General features: G+C 42.2%; 1 protein-coding gene across 8 annotated transcripts in view; it reads right to left on the bottom strand.

The window, feature by feature from the left end:
* Window positions 1-18848, bottom strand: part of LOC309553369 (protocadherin gamma-C5-like) — a 764755-nt gene that overhangs the window by 438638 nt on the left and 307269 nt on the right. The window lies entirely within an intron of this gene.

The raw sequence follows: 18848 nt of genomic DNA, 5'->3' as shown, positions 1-18848 counted from the left end.
AGCTCAACTAAAAAACAATAAAAAAAATGAAAAAAACATTTTGAAAAAACAAATAAATTTGATTTGTAAAACAGTTTGTAAAAATCAGCAGAAAACAAATTTGTAAGGAGTGGAGGGAGAGGAAGGAGGTAAAAAGGGACTATTAGAGTTACATAAGGGCTACTAAGGGGTTAAAAAAGAAAATATTTTAAAAGGTGTTTTAAACTTGCAAGGTTCCTTTAACAAAATGTACATGAAGATCAAAAGTAACATCCTTGATCTGCTATAAATGAACAAAAGAAGTTATAATGAAGTAATATAAACCTATTATTGTTGAGCTGTGTATGAATATCCAAAAATTGTGCAAAGAAAATAGAAACAATAAATCTCAATCAGGTATTTCTCTTTAAATACAAAATTATATGTGATCACCAAACTGTGAAAACCAGTGAAAACAATTATAAATTCCACATACATAAATGAAATGTCCATAAACAAATAACTCTGTGACAAGAAATAGTGTCCATCATGTCCATTAGACTCAATGGTATGTACCCTGTGCGCCCCACCACTGCTAAACACACAGCCTCTTACCAGATCATAAGACCCCAAAATATAGGTAGTCTAACTTAGCATAAGGCTGCATGGATCTTGCCTCAAGGATTCTTTGGTATAGGAAACACAGGTGGTATCCCGATTTGACACTCCACTACAGTCCCCCTTCCTGCTTCATGTTTTAACTTGACCAAAAGAAACTAGATTTTAATAGTGTGATATTGTCAAACATTTAATTAAAAAAACAACTTAAAAACTACTTACAAAACTCCAAAAGAGTAAGAACATATACAGTTTAAAAACTGTCTCCAGACAGGCTTGGGTGAGGTCAGTACAAGCTCCACCCCACCCCTATTATTTTTTGTTTCAGTAGACGTTGTCAATGGGATCAACCAAAAGTGCTTCAGATTTTGCACTCTCCCGTTTTAGTAAATCAACTCTCCTTTTGCTTGAATAAGCCTGAAAAAGACCCGATAACTGACTGCTAAGCTGATGACCAAAAGCAAAGAATCCTGCAACTCCATTCTATTCTTCCCTTGAGTCCATGAGTCTCAGCGCACACAATTTTAGATCCAGGTTTTCACATATTAAATGGATATTCTTTGAAAGTTAGTTTAACCACTTCCCGCCCGCCCTATTACAAAACGACGGCGGGAATGTGGTTGAGTTATCCTGACCGGACATCATATGACGTCGGCAGGATAACACAGATCTGGGCGCCCCCCGGGGGCGCGCAGAGCGGCGATCGGTGATGCGAGGTGTCAGTCTGACACCCTGCACCTCCGATCTCGGTAAAGAGACTACTGACGTAGCTCTTTACCATGTGTTTAGCCGTGTCCAATCACGGCTGGTCACATCGTAAACAGGAACAGCCGTTGATCAGCTTTCCTTAGTTCGTGCCTGACAGGCACGAGTAAAGGAGCGCCGATCGGCGGCTCCCCTGACAGGGGGGGGGTCGGCACTGGTAATCAGATCATTGATTACCAGTGCAGACCCTCGGGGGGGATGCCACTAGATCCACCAGGGATGCCCACTATGACCCCAGGGATGCCCACTATGACCCCAGGGATGCCCACTATGGCCACCAGGGATGGCAATCAGGGCTCAGGGAGCCCCCCATTGCCCTCCCCATCAGTGATGCCCACCAGTGTCCTCCCTATCAGTGCTGCCCACAAGTGCCCATCATTGCCATCCTTTAGTGTCGCCCACCAGTGCCCATTATTGCCCACCAGTGCTGCCTATCAGTGCCCATTAGTGCCCATCAGTGCTGCCCGTCAGTGCCGATCAGTGCTGCCCATCAGCGCCCATCATTGCCCACCAGTGCCGCCTATCAGTGCCCATTAGTGCCCATCAGTGCCACCTATCAGTGCCCGTCAGTGCCGCCTATCAGTGCCCATCAATGCCGCCTATCAGTGCCCAGCAGTGCCGCCTATCAGTGCCCACCAATGCTGCATATCTGTGCTAACTATCAGTGCCACATATCAGTGCCTATCAGTGCCGCCTATCAGTGCCGCCTATCAGTGCCGCCTATCAGTGCCACCCCATCAGTGCCACCCCATCAGTGCCACCCCATCATTGCCTCCTCATCAGTGCCTGTCAGTGCAGTCTCATCAGTGCTCATCAGTGTAGGAAAAAACTTATTTATTTACAAAATTGTATAACATAAACAAAAAAACTTTTTTTTTTTTTCAAACTTTTCGGTCTTTTTTTATTTGTTTAGCAAAAAGTAAAAATCGCACAGGTGATCAAATTCCACCAAAAGAAAGCTCTATTTGTGGGGGGAAAATGACATAAATTTGGTGTAAGTACAGTGTTGCATGACCGCGCAATTGTCATTCAAAATGCATTCTAAAAGGGGAAAATTGTACTGGGCAGGAAGGGAGGGAAGTGCCCTGTATTATGTGGTTAAATGTTAACCTTGCATGATAAGATTGGATGACCTTCACGATTTACTAAACATGTTGAATGTTTACTTAAATTTCCATTCAAATATCCAGTCATGTGCAAACTACTGTACATTGCTACTTTTTACTTCATTTTTACATAACTCAGTATTTAAAGCATTGCCAAGGTAAGTATAATTGTTGTATATATTGAAAAATTGAAACCTGCGCCTTTATAGCAGCGAACTCTGAACACCTGGAATGCTGGAACAAATAATATAAAACAAGAGTCGCGCTAAATGTGCAGAACTGTGAACTCATATAGAGAACTAAAGTCCATAAACCATGCGTAACACCAAAGGCTAAGACAGAGGGATAAGACCATCAATACAGTTCCAAAGAGATAACAAGTAGATGAAATGAAGTTCATATGGTCGTCCACCCAGGTGTATGTATATAAACACAGACAATCAGTGAAACCTCCACCACATGAAGCCTCTTACCAGAGGAAGGAAGGGTTAAAGCAGTAAGTAGTTATAGGACTACTACCACCCATATCCTGCAAGGCAGCTCCTAGAAAGTCCACCCGAACTTGTTCAAAAGAAGTGAACCATCTGGGATGAATTCCAAATCCACTGGAATGGGCTGGATCCACTTTTAGCAAAGTATGCATATAATACAAAACGGAAACAAGCCCATAGCGTGATAACGTTTAAAACATTTAATGAAAGATAAAAGACATGCACTCACCCTGAGGTGAACGTAATACAGCAAAAGTGTAAATAGATGACACCAAGGCACAGGGCGGGCAACTCCGGTATTCGGGCGTGATAAGGAGTGTAGACTCAGCACCTCCCGAAGCTTTTCGTCCACCGACGTTGTCAAGGGGGTATGGAAAACACTCATCACGCCAATCAATATAAAGTAAATCTAGGAGGAAATGATATGGAACAGCTGGTACTTCCTGTCGTGACCACTCGGCAGGAAGTGATGTCAGCGTCACATGCCCAGGATTCGGCCAATGCAAAAGGCCAAGGAGCTGGGTCACTTCCTGTCGTGACCACTCGGCAGGAAGTGATGTCAGCGTCACATGCCCAGGATTCGGCCAATACAAAAGGCCAAGGAGCTGGGTCACTTCCTGTCGTGACCACTCGGCAGGAAGTGATGTCAGCGTCACATGCCCAGGCTTCACATGCCCTGAATAACTAAAAGAGACCAAACGGCCTAATTCAGCAAATATAAAACAAAGATTAATAATAACACACCCGATAAACAGAATTGCCGCTGTGATTTGGTGTCCTCTGCACAATAATAAAAGAAATAAAATGTACAGGATCACATAAAACTTATATAAAACATTCACAATGACACAGTAATATAAAATTAAAAAAATATGTAACCCCAACAGGGTCACTCCTAAAAGGAAAAAGGAAAAGGGAGAAACTAGCACAGGCAAGTCAGCAGAAAGAAATGAATTTTTAAAGATAAACTTTTGAAGGGCTCATGAGACCGAGAATATAGTAAACAAATAGGGGACAATATGAACATTGACCCAATCAGCTATTGTTGATAAAGGCGTTCACGTCCCACTCTATATTGAGACCAAAGGGCCGATAGGCCTTAAGTAAATAAATCCACTTGGTCTCAAGTCTCGAGACCTCTCTACTAACGTGGCAGCCTCTCCAGTGGGGTTGTAACACACCTATGACCATAAATGAGGTTCCTCCAGGGTCCCTGGCATGTTTATGGTCAAAATGCTTGGACAAAGAATGTTTAGGAAACCCTCTTCTAATGTTCCCTACGTGTTCATTCATGCCCACCTGAAAAGGGCGAATGGTGCGGCCCACATAATGGAAACCACAAGAACATGTGATAAAGTACACCACGTTTTTTGTGCTACAAGTGGCAAAATGTTCGATGTCATAAGATTTGCCCGTAACATTTGAAGAAAAGCTGGTATATTTTCTACCCTTTAGGCTATTCAGTTTACAGACTGCACAGCGTCTGCAAGGGTAGTATCCCTTCATTTGAAAAAAGGGGATAGGTTTACGGGGAGGGTCTACAATATTAGGAGCAATAGAAAGCCTCAATGGGGGCAAGCCCTTGTATGTGATGGCAGGGATTTCAGGCAAATGCGGACCCAAAACCCTATCACTCCTAAGGACATCCCAATGTTTTCTCAGGAGTTTCTTCACCAAAAAATGCTGAGACGAAAAGTTGGTGAAAAAGGTAAACTTAGGAGGAGCCCTAGGCTTTCTAGAGTGGTCTTCAGGGATCACAGGTTTGGAGGAAGGATTCAAAATATGTTCACGATCCAAAGAACCTACTTCAGCGGCAATGGTATCCAATTCCTCCAAACTGTAACCTCTAGAAGAAAATCGTGATTTCAATAATTCCACCTCACTCCAGTAATCATCCAATTTGGTACAATTTCTCCTGATGCGCCTAAATTGGCTCTTAGGCACCCCCTTGAGCCAAGGGCGATGATGACAGCTGTCCAAATCAATATAGCCGTTACGATCGGTCTCCTTGAAGTGGGTGGAAGTGATCAGATTACTTCCCTCCACTCTAATGCGTAAGTCCAAAAAACTGATCTCCATCTCGCTGGACTCATATTTTAGTTCTATACCCTTATTGTTGGAATTAAGGGTACACATGAAGGAATCCAAAGAGGAAAGGTCGCCCTTCCATAGGAGGAAGACGTCGTCTATATAACGCCTCCATAGGAGGAGCTCGGGAAAACTTCCCGAATAGACGACGTCATCCTCCCATTTGGCCATGAAAAGGTTGGCCATGGAGGGCGCAAATTTGGCCCTCATGGCCACACCCCTCTGTTGGAGGTAATACTGGCCCCCATACCAGCAATAATTGTGTTTCATGGAAAAATTTAACAAACATAAAATGAAATCCTGCTGTATGCCTGGTAAAAAAGAATCCCTAGATAAATAGTGGCTAACGGCTTCCATACCGTCCGAGTGGGAAATGATAGTATACAGGGATGTCACATCGGCAGTGACCAAAAGACATCCCTGTTCCCATACCACCTCCTTCAGAATGTTAATTACTTGTGTTGTGTCCTTCAGATATGAGGGCATATTGGACACAAGTGGTTGAAGGAAAAAATCCACATATTTCCCCACACGGGAAGTCACCGAGTCCAGGCCACTGATTATAGGCCTACCAGGAGGCTGGACTGGATTCTTATGAATCTTGGGTAAAATGTACATGATTGGTACCCTGGGAGCCACAGGGACCAAAAATGCCTTCTCCTTTTTATTTAAAATACCCCTCTTAAAGCCGTCCTCCACCAATGTTACCAAGGTGGATTTAAACTTCCGTGTGGGATTTCCTCGTAAGGGAGTGTAGGTGGCGGTATCAGAGAGGATGTTCACCATTTCACTGTGGTAAGCATCCTTACCCATAACCACTATCCCACCTCCCTTATCGGCGGGACGTACAACTATATCACGCCTGTTTTTCAGAGAATCAAGACCTGTATTGAAATCCTTATCCAACTGGGGTCTGGGAATAAGCATCCGATCTAAATCGGCACTTACTACCTCTTTAAACACTCCCAAAGAAGGGGCGAGAGCCCCAGGGGGGTTAAAGAGAGAAGCGTTCCTAAGTGATGTATGCTGGTAATCACTAGAACTAGAGGCTCCTGATTGCATAGGATTGGAAATGAGATGACGCTGGACATTCAGCTTACGGACAAATTTTTGCACATCAACAAATAAATCAAACTTGTTGAGAGAGCGAGGAGGGACGAACTTGAGTCCCTTACTAAGTACCAGCTTCTCTTCACTAGAAAGAGGAGCCCCACTCAAGTTGAAAATTCCAGCGTCATCTACACTTTTCGCCTTTTTGGGTCAAAGTTTCCTCCCCCCTCTGCACCCTCGTTTGGCTCTATGGCCCTTTTTGGTCTGGGCTGGTCCCTGGGAAAAAAATTTCGATTCTCGCTACTGTACCCACTAGTGGAGGGACCTTCAAAGGTATCTGGACCCCTATCCCTCCAATTGGGTGAGTCACGGTATTCAGAACCCCTCCCCCCTCGGGGATAGTTGTTATAGCCCCTTTGAGAAGGTTCATTTGGATAGTGGGTAATATATCTATTATCCACCTGGTCCTCATAACCATACAAAGGTTCAAATTGGTTATGATTGTAAGTTTGAGAGACATACGGAGGACGGCCACCACCACGTCTACCACGGCCCGATTTTCCACGGCCAGGTTTCCCCTTTCCCCGAGGTTTACTTCCCTCAAAGGCCCCTCCACGAGCCACGGAGTCATAGGGTCTCGGGGTAAGAGGGAGACGGGAATTAGATGCAGTGGCCGGAGTCTGACTCAAAAGGGGCAGAGGCTCAACTCTGTTAGACTCCAATCTGGACTGCCACTTAAAAACTTTTTTGGTTTTATAGTCCTCCAGATCTCTCAAATACTTTTTACGCTTTTTGTTTCTTTGGTCAGACTCCTCCTTTTCCAAATATTTCTTTAAATCTTCAGATTTCAATCTGTAGTTTTCTTGTTTACTAAAAGGGTCTAGTTTTGTTTTGAGAGTAGTGACCTCCGCATCTATACCCTCTAGTTTCTTTTTCTTTCTGGCCAAAAGAAATCTCAAAAGGGAAACACCAGCTTCATTGAAAAAAGTGTACTAGTCATCCGTTTCGGAATCCTCATAATAAGGGGCCAATTCCCAACGGAGACTTCTAGGTACCATTTGTTCAGATACATATTTTTCCAATAAAATGATATCCCATTTGGCATGCATTTCAGTGGTCAATATGTTTTTCAGTTTTAGGAAGATGCCATCCATATCGTTACGGGGGTTCCCCTATAGAGGTAAAGATATCATCTACTAAGATACTATGGGAGGATCTATACTCAAAGATATCCATTTCTAGTCAAAGAGCTGGTCTTAAAGGTGAAAGAAAAAAGAAAAACAAAAGATGGTATAGCAACAGTAAAAACCTATCAATGAGCTTTTTGACAAATGATGATAAAGGCAGCAATGTAACCCAATTATAATTGTTGTACCTTAAGTAAATCAACCTATATTTCTGGGTTGGGTTTGCAATAAAAGATTATTAGGATCTCAAGACTAACTTTAGCATTGTGAAGTCAACTATAGAAATTATCTTATTTATATAATATAGTTGTAATGTTCTGGTACCTTTGGGTACCCTAATTACTCTTTCATAAGTGTATGCGCCCCACCATTCTCTTTTGGTAAGGTGCGCATACACCTTTAAGACTGATGCTGTCATCACTGAGCGCCGGACTGGATGGCTATTTAGATCGCCGGCTCTCACTCACATGTGTTCGTTCAAACTGCTTTGTGCCTTGATGCTAACCTGTCTTGAAGCTCTCATGCTTGCAAGCATACCTCGCTGTCGGAACCACGCTGCGCTGATCCCTGTATCCCGCTACCGGATCATCCGCTCTTGCCAAACCTCTCCTCTGCTACATTGCTATTAGTGATAAGTACCCCACAGGGGAAACCTCTATAACTTTCATACTAAAGCTTACACTATCTAGCTCTGCATACTAAGGACTATTACTACATCTGCATTATCTAAGATTGCTAGCTCTTGAGCCTACTACCACCTGTTCTTGCACTGGGTTGATCTCTCTTGTATGTCCACCTGCTACTCTGTCATCTGCTACCATACATGATTGCTAAACCTATCTGCATCCCATCTGCTACTATCTTACTTTCAAGAACATTTCCTTTCAAGTGTCTGTCATCTACCATCTCTACCCAACCTGTCTCTTCAGCCTATCATCACTGTGTTACTATATACATAAGTCACTCTAGGAAACATCTTATTGAGTGTGTGTATTTACTTGCTGAATTGAGATCATCCACACATGATGAGTCATTGAGAGTTGGGATTGGTGTCTCAGCGTTTCTCTACATGACTACTGAAGTGGAATATTTCTGCAGCTGAAAATCCACATCATACATAAAACGCAGGAGCGTTACAGATTGAACGAACCACAAATGGATTCAGCAGAAATAACCACTCAGATGACACAATTAAAACAGCAAGTACCTGCGTTAATACACGCACTTGCTGAATTAAAAGAAGACAATCAGGCTCTGTCGCAGCAGGTAATTAGACTGACACAACTTACCACTGCTCAGTCCCCTGAACCCAAAATAAATCCTCCTTTGGTATTTACAGGCGATCGCAAAAAATTTCGCGAATTTAAAAACGCATGTGAGTTACTTTTCTTGCTAAAACCCCGTACCTACCTTACTGATCACATTAAGGTTTGTACTATTATTTCTTACCTAACAGGCGATCCTCGGGCCTGGGCAGACTCTCTTTTTGAGAAAAGCGACCAGCTTCTCAACTCCTATGCCTTGTTCCTAGCAGAACTCACTAGCCTATATGATGATCCCAATAGGCAGAGTACTGCCGATCTTCAATTAAGATCCTTGAAACAAGGTGGGAGACCTATAGAAGACTTTGTCGCAGAATTCAAGAGATGGACCCTTTATTCAGAATGGAATGATGCATCTCTGAAATCCCAATTTAGGCTTGGCCTATCAGAGGCCATTAAAGACGAGCTCGCCCGAGCGGATCTGCCAAAAACCCTGGATGCATTGATACAACTCAGTATCACCATAGATAGAAGACTACGAGAAAGAAAGGCTGAGAAAATGGGAATGCCATTATCCTGGTCTTCACGGATTTCGGCTGTTGACCCCGTTCCTATGGAGGTAGGAACCATACGCCCACCTCTATCAACTATGGAAAGAGCCAGAAGACGATCTGGTAATCTCTGCTTGTACTGTGCATCCCCGGATCACAAGATAAACGTCTGTCCCCTAGTCTACAAAAAGAAGGGTGAGTGTTCACATGTCCTCCTAGGGGGATTGACAACTTCAATCACTAACCCTTACCTTTCTGTTTGCTTAACATTACAGTGGGACCAGAACAGGATTACTACTAAGGCCATGATTGACACAGGATCTTGTGGAAATTATATTGAAATACGTTTTGCTGCTTTAAATAAAGTTCCTATTATTTCTAAACTTAAACCTGTCTCAGTGAGTCTTATTAACGGTGTTAATTTATCCTCTGGTCCGATCACTGATCAGACACAGGCACTCCTAGTCACTACTAACGGGTCTCATATGGAGACCACTACCTTCGATCTAATACCTTCACCCCACTTTCCCATTGTTTTGGGACTTCCCTGGTTGCACACACATCAACCAACCATAGATTGGAAGGAACGGACCCTGACCTTCCTCTCTTGCTATTGCGAGGGTACGTGTAACCTCCCGTCTTTCGGGAAGATCCTGTCTGTGGTGACAGATGAGATTGCACCACTATGTTATCAGGATCTCTCTGAGGTTTTTCTTGAGAAAAATGCTCAAGCACTACCTCACCATCGAGACTATGATTGTAGCATTGATCTACTCCCAAATAGCAAATTGCCGTTCGGTCATGTTTATCCTCTTTCACAGGATGAACTTTCCCATCTCAAAGACTATTTGGATGAGAATTTGGAAAAAGGTTTTATTAGACCTTCCACTTCTTCCACAGCAGCAGGACTCTTTTTTGTCCGCAATAAGGACTCAAGTCTCAGGCCTATCATCGACTATAGGCAATTGAATGCTATTACAATAAAAGATCGCTATCCTCTACCGCTTATCCCTGAGCTCATTGAGCAGGTGCGTGGAGCTACCTATTTTTCAAAATTGGACCTGAAAGGAGCATACAATCTCATTCGAATCCGTGATGAACACGAGTGGAAGACTGCATTCAGAACCAGATACGGATTGTTCGAATATCTTGTAATGCCATTCGGGCTATGCAACGCCCCTGCAGTTTTTCAACGATTTATAAACGATATTTTCAGAGACTTACTAGATGTCTGTGTTGTGGTATATCTGGACGATATACTTATATATTCACGATCCCTGTCTGAACACATAAGACATGTAAGACTAGTATTATCGAGATTGCTTGCACACAACCTTTATGTGAAACTGGAAAAATGCTTGTTTCATAAAGAAGAGGTACTGTTTCTAGGCTACATCATATCCAAAACAAGATTTGAGATGGACATGAGTAAGATATCCTGCATTCAGGATTGGCCTACACCAACCACACGCAAGGCGCTACAGCGATTCCTTGGATTTTCGAATTTCTACAGGAAGTTCATTAGAAACTTCTCTGCCATTGTGAGACCCCTCACACAGCTCACTAGCATTAAAAAACCATTCAAATGGTCAGATGAAGCAAATAAAGCTTTTCACCTGTTAAAGACAAGGTTTACTTCTGCTCCCATACTATGCCATCCAGACCCATCCCTCCAATACATTCTGGAAGTAGATGCGTCAAACATGGCAGTAGGAGCAACACTCTCCCAACGACCAACTCACACTTCACCACTTCATCCAGTCGCCTTTTTTTCTAAATCCCTAAGCAGTCCAGAGATAAATTACCCCGTGGGTGAAAAGGAACTGCTTGCTATAAAATTGGCTCTGGAGAATTGGCGACATCTACTCGAAGGCACCCAATTACCAATACTTATATACACGGACCATAAAAATCTCCAATATCTTCAGACTAACAAAACTCTCTCACACCGACAGGTACGATGGTCACTATTCTTTCTAAGGTTTAACTTCCTAGTGACCTACACACCTGCAGATAAGAACAAAAAGGCGGATGCACTATCACGACTAACTGAAGAAAACTACTTTGAAATCCCTTCCGTTCCTATAATACCTCACAAACGCATTATTGGAGTTGTCCGTTCCTTGAAGGAAGAGGTTTTGCATGGTATAAGTTTGGATTCACCCCCACCACAACTAAATACTGATGCAGAAGGCTTCCTCTACTACAACGACAAACTTTACATACCACCTACCATACGCACCAAGATCTTGGAATTATCGCATGATGTGCCTATGGCAGGACATATGGGTATGACAAAGACTCTTAATCTGATTACCAGGCAATTCTGGTGGCCTGACATGAAAACATCTATACAAAAATTCGTCTCTTCATGCAATGTCTGTGCCAGGTCCAAAATTGACACTACGAGACCATCCGGTCTACTATGCAGTCTACCAATACCCCAAACTCCATGGGAAGTTGTGTCCTTGGACTTTATAGTGGAATTGCCTCCTTCCAAAGGATTTAATACCATCTTAGTGTCAGTGGACCATCTGACAAAAATGGCACATTTCATTGCTATTCGCAGACTACCTTCGTCCAAACAAACGGCAGAACTCCTGATGAAACATGTCTTTAAGTTACATGGTATCCCAAAAACTCTTCTGTCTGACCGTGGATCACAATTTATTTCCAAGTTCTGGCAAGAACTATGTCACATACTACGGATCGAGCGGAAGCTCACTTCTCCTTACCATCCGCAGACCAACGGACAGACTGAAAGAGTCAACCAATGCATCGAGCAATATTTACGTTGTTACACTTCTTACCAACAGGATGATTGGGTGGATCTTCTCCCTCTGGCAGAATTTGCCTACAACAACGCAACCCACAGTACGACCAAGCAGAGTCCGTTCTACTTGAACTATGGGTTTCATCCCTCTATTCTTCCACCACGCATCCTTCCTTCAAATAACCCAGTAGCTTCAGACTATCTTACCCAAATAAAGGACTCTCTGGGTTTGCTTAATACTACCATTGCACACGCTCATAGTCAACAAAAGAAGTACTATGATCTTCGCAGAAGACCTTCTCCTCAGTACGCTATCGGGGACCTCGTTTGGCTCTCAACAAAAAATTTAAGACTGAAAATCCCTAGCAAAAAGCTTGGACCTCTGTTCTTGGGACCTTTCCCAATCAAGAAACTTATTGGAAAAGCTGCAGTACAGCTTACATTGCCAATAGACCTCAAAATACATCCCATTTTCCATGTGTCGCTACTGAAGCCCCATGTTCCTGACCAAGGAATAAGGCCTACTATCCCACCTCCTCCTCCTGTACAAGTTGAAGGTGGAGAAGAATATGAGATAAAAGAGATTCTGGATTCTCGTATCCACAGAGGAAGACTTCAGTACTTGGTTCGATGGAAGAACTATGGGCCCCAAGACGACACCTGGCTAAACACCTCTGACATACATGCCTCTAGATTAATCCGCAATTTTCATGCGAAGTACCCAGACAAACCAGCTCCAGAGGCCTTCAGGAGCCGGCCTTAAGGGGGGGGTACTGTAATGTTCTGGTACCTTTGGGTACCCTAATTACTCTTTCATAAGTGTATGCGCCCCACCATTCTCTTTTGGTAAGGTGCGCATACACCTTTAAGACTGATGCTGTCATCACTGAGCGCCGGACTGGATGGCTATTTAGATCGCCGGCTCTCACTCACATGTGTTCGTTCAAACTGCTTTGTGCCTTGATGCTAACCTGTCTTGAAGCTCTCATGCTTGCAAGCATACCTCGCTGTCGGAACCACGCTGCGCTGATCCCTGTATCCCGCTACCGGATCATCCGCTCTTGCCAAACCTCTCCTCTGCTACATTGCTATTAGTGATAAGTACCCCACAGGGGAAACCTCTATAACTTTCATACTAAAGCTTACACTATCTAGCTCTGCATACTAAGGACTATTACTACATCTGCATTATCTAAGATTGCTAGCTCTTGAGCCTACTACCACCTGTTCTTGCACTGGGTTGATCTCTCTTGTATGTCCACCTGCTACTCTGTCATCTGCTACCATACATGATTGCTAAACCTATCTGCATCCCATCTGCTACTATCTTACTTTCAAGAACATTTCCTTTCAAGTGTCTGTCATCTACCATCTCTACCCAACCTGTCTCTTCAGCCTATCATCACTGTGTTACTATATACATAAGTCACTCTAGGAAACATCTTATTGAGTGTGTGTATTTACTTGCTGAATTGAGATCATCCACACATGATGAGTCATTGAGAGTTGGGATTGGTGTCTCAGCGTTTCTCTACATGACTACTGAAGTGGAATATTTCTGCAGCTGAAAATCCACATCATACATAAAACGCAGGAGCGTTACAATAGTCTAGGAAAATTATAAAACTGCCATGCATAATGAGCCAGATTTTTTTTTAGAATATGTGCATATGCCAAAGTATCGATCATATTTAAACAAACAAATCCATATATCTATGAATCCACATTATACATTGATGTCATCCACAGACTAAGAATGGGCAAAGAATTTACTATTTAACAAAGATGGTTTACTACAAAGTTTAGGACCAAACATACATCAGGTAAACTCCAACTAAAATAAAAACGTGATTCTCTTTAAGGGTTTTGGAATGTCTAACTGCTGTTTTTTATTGCACATACCATGCAGGAATAGAACTGCATAATCTGTGCATGGCTGTGAGTGAGTTTACAGCTTGTATAGCACTGTAAATTTGCTGTCCCCTCAAAATAACTCAACACACAGCCATTAATATCTAAACTGCTGTCAACAAAAGTGAGTACACCCCTAAGTTAAAATGTCCAAATTGGGCCCAATTAGCCATTTTCCCTCCCCGGTGTCATGTGACTCCTTAGTGTTACAAGGTCACAGGTGTGAATGGGGAGCAGGTGTGGTAAATTTGGTTTTATCGCTCTCACTCCCTCATACTCGTCACTGGAAGTTCAACATGGCACCTCATGGCAAAGAACTCTCTGAGGATCTGAAAAAAAGAATTATATACCCATGCTTCCATTGTCCACACAAAATCAAATATTGAATAAAATTCAAAACAATGTTCACAATAGCAGAGCTTAGGAGAGCGATAGTTCTCCTCTTATTTAAATCATTAAAGTCCTTTATCCATTCAGCCACATGCTTAAATGTTAACCACTTAAGCCCCGGAGGATTTGGCTGCTAAACGACCAGGGGGTATTTTGCGATTCGGCACTGCGTGACTTTAACGGACAATTGCGCGGTCGTGCGACGCTGTACCTAAACGAATTTGGCGTCCTTTTTTTCCCACAAACAGAGCTTTCTTTTGGCGGTATTTGATCACCTGTGCGATTTTTTGATCACGCGCTATAAACAAAAAAAGAGCGTCAATTTTGCAAAAATAGCAATATTTTTCCCCTTTTTTTTATATGAAATTCCCCCCCAAAAAAATGTAAAAATCAAAATTTTTTAACATTTTCGGCCAATTTGTTTTATGCTACCTATGTTTGGTAAAAAAAATCGCAAAAAGCGTATTTTGCGCAAAAGTTATTGCGTTTACTGACTAAGGGAAAGATTTTTGTCATTTTTGTTGTTTTTTTTTTTAACGCGTAATGGCGGCAATCTGCGATTCTTTTTGCGGTACTGCGACATTGCGGCGGACAGATCTGACCCTTGACTGACATTTTTGACACTTTTGGGGTTACCAGTGACATTTCTACAGTAATCAGTGCTATATATATGCACTGTTACTGTAAAAATACACTGGTAGTGAAGGGGTTAACTTTATTTGAGAGGGAGGGGCTGTGTGTGTCCCTAGGGGCGTGATTCTAACTGTGATTGGCTGTGGCTTCAGCTGTATGCAGAGTGATCAACGGATCTACATAGTAGATCCATATGATCAGCTCTCATACAGAGGGGAGAATGACAGGCAGCTTGTTTACACAAGCTGCCTGACTTTCTCCCTCTCCCCCGCCGATCGCAGAGTGGCCGGCGGACATGGGGTCCGCCGGTCACATGCGCGGGGGGGTCCGTGACCACGCGGGAGCGTTAGCGCGCCTCCGGCGGCGCGCGCTCGCTCCCTAGACCCTCACAAGCTAGTGACGTAGCCCTACGTCACTTTGCCTGTGAGGGGCTGACCGCCGACGTAGATCGGCGTGCGGCGGTCGGCAAGTGGTTAACTTCTTAACTTTCTCACCTCTTAACAGTCTCATCGAACAACGGCAAAACGCTCCGTCCGTCCTTGCCCCTCCCCTACGTGTGACGACACAAGGGGCCACATGTCTTCCTCAGGGGGATATGATTATATCCCCCTGTTCAGTGAGACTGTCGGCTGCCAGAACACGCTGTGAACTAAAGGCAGCATTGAACGGTCTCTCTCGCTATACCACCACAATTTCTGCCATCACGTATTGTATTGTTTATTGATGCGATCGTTTTATGTGCATATCATGCACCCACACATGTGAGTGAGACCATTTACTTCTATCTGAATAAAAACGTTTTTAAGGATTTCATGCACTATAATAAGTTTCTTGTTTTCATATAAATGCTGCACTGAGTGATACTACAAGCCAGGCTTAATTACGGTGGATGAGAGGAACCATGAGGATACGGGTGGATGATCTTTTAGGATCTTCTTACCGATGCGATTTTTAATAGAGACCTCAGGTGAGCACCTACTCACAAGGGGGTGCACGGCTGGCTGTCTGCTGTGACACTCTGGTCACTTGTCCCTGGGAGCCCAGATCACTTAACATTGGTGGAATTACCACTTCTGTGGACTATATTTATTAATATTTTTCAGCACTATTATTCACGATTTTCACTGGACTTTCTTTGTAATTTTTGCACTTTTATGTGATTTTATATATTTATATTGGCACTATTGGCACTTTAATGTTATATACTATTTCACTCTGATAATATTTTTCTTGGTTTTATATGCCAATTTTTCACACGTTGTAAGTTTTATGACCATTTTTATTCTTTTATTTGTGCAGCACTGTTTATTTATTCAAATGTGTTTACACTGTTATGAGAAGTGGAGTGTCTGCAGCAGATAGCTCATTTATTTAGTACCTTGAGGTTGCTCGCAGGATCTCTATTAAATCCTTCCTTCAATCACACTGATTTTCATGCTAAACCGGGTAATCACGGAAACGCATTGGAGACCTATTTGGGTTAGAGGAAGCGTTTTGTCCTTTTGGTATATCATTCCAAAACTCCAGTACTTTCCTCTGGTTAGTGGATCATTCTGAAGGGGTATTGTCGCTGGAAGGAATCCTTTTCTTCGAGTGGGGTTATCTCTCCTATGAGGCTCCTGATATCCATGCTGATTTAAACGCCGTTCTGGTAAGCTGCCATCTGACACTTGTGTGTGGACGCCTGGGGGTTGCATTCAGCACCATATAACATTTGGGTGTGAAACCCAGTCAGCACCAATTCATTTGAGCTACCATTTATAATTAACAACTCCAGAACTTTGAGATCTTTTCAAATGCACTTTAAATAAGACACACCATAAGACATACTATATTTCCTGATTATCCAGATGCTGTATGTGTCACAGGATCCACTGGTGTCACAGACACATTCATTTTAATGCACCAAGCACTTTGTATTTTTATGTTTCAGATATATCTATTATCACCAATATTTAACCACTTCAGCCCCGGAAAGGTTTTACCCCCTTAATGACCACGCCATTTTTTGCAATTCGGCACTGCGTTAATTTAACGGAAAATTGCACAGTCGTGCAACACTGTACCCAAATACAATTGATGTCCTTTTTTTCCCAATAAATAGAGCTTTCTTTTGGTGGTATTTGATCACCTCTGCGGTTTTTAGATTTTGCGCTATAAACATAAAAAAGAGCGACAATTTTGAAAAAACGCCATATTTTTTACTTTCTGCTTTACATTCCCAATAAAAAAATTAAAAGTTAAATTTTTTTATTAAAATATTAAGAAAAATAGTGCAGCGCTAAATAGATTAGTCTTAAGTTAGCGCAGTTTATTTACATATTTTCCACATGTTTTTATCAGTTTAGGCCAATTTGTATTCTGCTACATATTTTTGGTAAAAAAAATCCCAAAAAACGTATATTTTAATTGGTTTGCGCAAAAGTTATATCGTTTACAAAGTACGGGATAGATTTTTGGACTTTTTATTTATTTATTTATTTTATTAGTAATGGCGGCGATCTGCGATTTTTAGCGGGACTGTGACTTGCAGCAGACAGATCGGACCCCTAACTGACATTTTTGACACTTTTTGGGGACCAGTGACACTAATACAGTAATCAGTGCTAAATAATATGCACTGTTACTGTATAAATGACACTGGCAGGGAAGGGGTTAATACTGGGGATGATCAAAGGGGTTAAATGTATGCCTAAAATGCTTACTGACTGTGTGGGGTTCTGTGACAGGCACAGCGAGATCGCAGTTTAGCTGAAACTGCTGATCTTTCCCTGCCTGTCTGACAGAAGATCCACCTGCTTTGTTTATATAAGCAGGCGGGCCTTCTCTTGGTTTCTCGGACGATCGCGGGAGGGCAGCGGCAATCGCTGCCACTCCTCCCGTGGCCCACCTCCCACTGTATCTAAACACATGCACTCCAGTCACGTAGTACTACGTGACTGGACGCAGCCGAGCCGTCCTGCCGCAGTAATATTACGGCGGGCGGTCGGCAAGTGGCTAAGCACTGTTGTTTAATAGTCTACAAATTTATGCACTTCAGCACTTTGTTACATCCTTAAATTACTGCACAAGGTCAGTTTTATTTCTACCATTCATTTAGTTTTATTTCTACCATTCATTTTTATGCTTTGAGTTTAAACATATGATTCAATTTAAATTACTTAAGCGCACTAGCACACACACACACACACTTTATTTCTTTTTTCCCATAGTCCAGGGAATTCTAGGTGCTGCTCCTTAGGGAAGTTAGCGCATCCTTTATTCCACCTATTTAGTGGCTATTTGATATCACAGGTTATCAATGAGTATCAGGTGGTTTTTACTTTCACATTTTTCTTTTTGCGATAGCACACTATTATATTATTATTAGCACTAAAACATTTTCTTAAACATATGAACTTCTAACAACGCATAAGGTTCCAAAATCGAAAATTATTTTTTTTAGGAACCTTTGGAAGACATTTGTCAAAACATTGACAAAACATTGAGAACTTTTGTGTGCATTTTACTATGAATGTTCATAAGGATGTTGGTTTGAAAATGTACTTGTGTATGGCAAGCTTAATGAACAGTTTAATCCGTTTGTTTCCAAAGGCCATTCATTTCAAGATGCTTAGAGCATATTTAGCAGTGTTATATTTTATTGATTAACGCTACAATAACTATGTGATTCATTTGAATGAATGATTCAAATGATTTTTATATATTTTTAAGCACTTACAAGGCTTTCATTGGTAAACCTAATACATTTAAACCTTTTTATGTTTATTGTATTTTAGGTTTACTAATGCATAGCACTTTTTTATTTTTAATACTGCCAGAAAGTGTCAGTGTTCATCTGCAGACTACAGGCTTTAATTGTTTTTAATAAAGCCTCCAGCTTACATATGACCATAGTGATCGCATGATCAGGAATCATGCTGATTGGTTACCAATTGACAATGGGGACCGATGGTGTCAGCTAAGATTGAAAGACCCCTGATGCAGTGTCAGCTAGAAACTCTGAAATTTTGTAAATGTATACCCAGCATAGGACATGTTGGGGAACATATAAACAGTATACAG

Source organism: Pelophylax lessonae, assembly GCF_965119305.1.
Source record: "Pelophylax lessonae genome assembly, chromosome: 4".
NCBI classification, from domain to species: Eukaryota; Metazoa; Chordata; class Amphibia; order Anura; family Ranidae; genus Pelophylax; species Pelophylax lessonae.
This window is presented reverse-complemented; position numbering and strand designations above follow the sequence as displayed.